The following is a 3,251-nucleotide window of genomic DNA, read 5'->3' on the forward strand; positions in this document are numbered from 1 at the left end:
AACTCCTCCTAGCTCCTGCAGATCTCCACTTTCATTTCTAATGTTCGCAGACCAACTCTTTTTTTTTTTTCCTTCCCTTTTTGACTGTGCACATTGTTCTTTATTGATGATACATGACCAGGTAGGGCTCCCTAATCCTCTCCCTCTTCTTCTGGAGCTCTGGGATGGAAACTGTTGAGGATGGGATATTCTCAGTGTGTTGGGGGATTGAGTTGGGGCAAGGACTCCTTAGGAGCTGAGGGCTTCTTTCTTCCTTATCTTGTTTTCACTGAGGCTGGTGGTCCAGGGATCTCTTACTCCTTGGAAGCCATATGGACCATAAAGCCCACCACCCTTTTGCTGTAGCCAAACCCATTGTCATAACAGGAAATGTGTTTGACAGAGCAGCCACCGAGGGCAATGCCAGCCCAGCATCAAAGGTGAAAGTGGGAGTATCACTGTTAAAGTCGCAGGAGGCAGCCTGTCCTCAATGTAACCCAGGATGTCCTTTAGGGGGCCCTGTATTGCCTGCTTCACCACCTTCTTTCTCAATGTCATCACATTTGGTGGCTTTCTCCAGACCACAGGTTAGATTCTTGACTCATTGGAGCTGGGATTTGGGATCTGGGAGGCCATGCCAGTGAGCTTCCAATTCAGCTCAGGGGTGACCTTGCCCACAGCCTTAGCAGTGCCCATAGAAGCAGGGATGATGGTCTTCTGGGCAGCCCCACAGCCATAATACCACACCTTCCCAGAGGAGCCATCTGTGATCTTCTGGGTGGCAGTGATGGCATAGACCGTGGCCATGAGTCCCTCCATCATGCCAAAGTCATCATGGATGACCTTGCCCAGAGGACCCAAGCAGCTGGTGGTAGAGGAGGAGTCATTGCTGACAATCTTGAGGTTATTGTCATACTTCTCATGATTTATGCCCAAACATGCGGACATCGGCAGAATGGACAGAGATGAGGATGACCCTTTTGGCTCCATCCTTTCATAAGCCCCAACCTTGTCCAAGTTAGTGAAGACATCAGTGGATTCTACAACATATTTAGCACCAGCATCACCCCATTTGATGTGGGTGGAAGCTTGCTCCTAGAAGATGAAGATGGGCCTTCCGTTGATGACAAGCTTCCCGTTCTCAGCCTGATTGTGTCATAACTTGCTATGGGTGGAATCATACTGGAGCATGTAGACCATGTAGCTGAGGTCAGTGAAGGGGTCATTGATGTGCAATATCCATTTTGACAGAGTTAAAAGCATCCTGGCGACCAGGCATCCAATGTGGACAAATCGATTTACTCTGACCTTCATGACTGTCTCAGGGATGGGGCCAGTATTGCACAAGAAGATGCAACTGTCTGTCAAAGAGGGAAGAGCAGAGAGCCCCACTTCTTTAATAATTATGAAATTGTGCTTGAGATTCACCTGAGGCTTTAAGGTCTAAAGTTTGTATGTAGCTAATTACTGTCCTTTTTAAAAAATAAGAACCACTGTTTATTTGCAGCCTTGTGGCACCAAGACCGTCGAAAACAGCACAATAATTTCAAACACAGGTTTTTTAGTAGCCTGAAATGTAGCCTCATTTAATTCAACAGGTGCTTTCCTATAATTCATCCAACTACACATAATAGGAAGTTCATCTTACCAATAATGTTCGTTATGCTTTTTTTTCAGTCTGAAGATCATTCTCAACACATAAAAATTATGTATATATAAAAATATATGAATATATGTATATAATTTTATTAGTTCATAAAAGAAATCATTACGTGTCAAAATTTCAAGTTTACTTTATTACCCTTGCTCTGGAAATTGGCATCCGTGCATCTAGGGTTATAAATGTTATTCCCTGCTTGCTCTCAACTGTTTTCGTGAGTGAATCACTGGGCACCACCTACACTTTGTTCTCATGTCAGACCTGCAGTCCTCCATAATAGCAATCAGTCTCACAGGTTTATCTGTGTACTTTTTTCCTTTCTCTTTCACATCCAATTTAATCATTTGATTATGCCAGATACAGTTTAGACAAATGCATTCTTCCTTGCCCTTATGAAAGTCACTCTAACTGAGCTTGTCAAGTGAAGCTTTACCTTAGAGGCACCTATATTCATACAAATTAAGATATGGTCAATAATTAAAATAAATTCCTGTTCATTAACAGTTCCTAATTTATTATTACTCCTTAAGATACTGTTGTTTTTAATTTTTTTCATGTTTTTCATAACTGAATCACACATTTTTGCCTTACGTAGCATCAAGTCAACAAGCCTTATCAAGTTAGTGGGGGGAGACATTGTCTCCGTCTAGGCTAGGTGCCTCACAGACATCTCAGTAACAGAAGTATTTCATTGTGTAGGACACTTTGTTTATCAAATTAAATGCATATTAGAGAGCTAACTGGGAAAAAATAAAATTACAACCCCACAAAGCCATTAATTAAAGTTATCATAAGAAAGGATTATGATGACTTTCTCTTGCACATTAGACTGTGTGCTTTTGTTTTTGTTTTTTGTTTCTTCCTTTTCTTCCCTTATCCTTTCAGGTGGCCTGGAATTCAGGATAATTGCAATTGCCCCTCATTATTATGCTCTTGTATCTTGTAACCACCGAACGTAGGTTCGGCTGCTCACTGCTCACATGCCAATAATTCTAGAGGCAAATGTCCCTAGAAAAGAGAGGTGCTTTAATCAGAAAAGCTGGCTATCTGGGGAGACAGTGGACTTGTGTCCAGAGACCAGCTCCGAAGATTCTCCTCAGTCATGACAGTTTTTAAAGGGAAGAATGCGGGGGGAGGGGGAAGAATCTCAGTGAATCATCAAGGCAGGAGGTTGGGTTCTGCCTCTCCATTGAGTGCAGACTGGCTGAGTGATCTGCCTGCAGCATTGCTTAGAGGGGCTACTGGGGGAAGAGAGCTAGTCTTTTTATCTAGGAAAAGAATCAACAGTTTAGACAAGGCATGGTGTGCATTGGGGAGAGCATAAGTCGTGAGTTAGTTTCAATTGCTTAGTGATCACATTCCTTAATTAGGTCCTTTTAAGGTTAGAGGGGAACAGAAATAGGCAAACAGGAAAGGGGCAAAAGAGCTGCTTTCATTGTAATCTCCTTTGCCTCTCTGCTTGCTTCCCGTCCTCCACAGCTTATAGGTGGAGGCAAGTATAATGCCACTCAGTGTCATTGCTTGGAAGTTTAAAATTTCAATACAATCAACTAAAGTATCAAATACAAAATACAAACTATCAGCATGCATTATCTACAAGACTTATCTGCAG

At 42.4% G+C, this 3,251-nt stretch overlaps 1 pseudogene; it reads right to left on the reverse strand.

Annotated features, from left to right (window-relative positions):
* Positions 1-293: 293 nt before the first annotated feature.
* Positions 294-1,212, reverse strand: LOC116757993 (annotated as a pseudogene).
* Between the last annotated feature and the right edge of the window lie 2,039 nt (positions 1,213-3,251).

The sequence above is a fragment of the Phocoena sinus genome, chromosome 8, assembly GCF_008692025.1.
Source record: "Phocoena sinus isolate mPhoSin1 chromosome 8, mPhoSin1.pri, whole genome shotgun sequence".
Taxonomy (NCBI): domain Eukaryota; kingdom Metazoa; phylum Chordata; class Mammalia; order Artiodactyla; family Phocoenidae; genus Phocoena; species Phocoena sinus.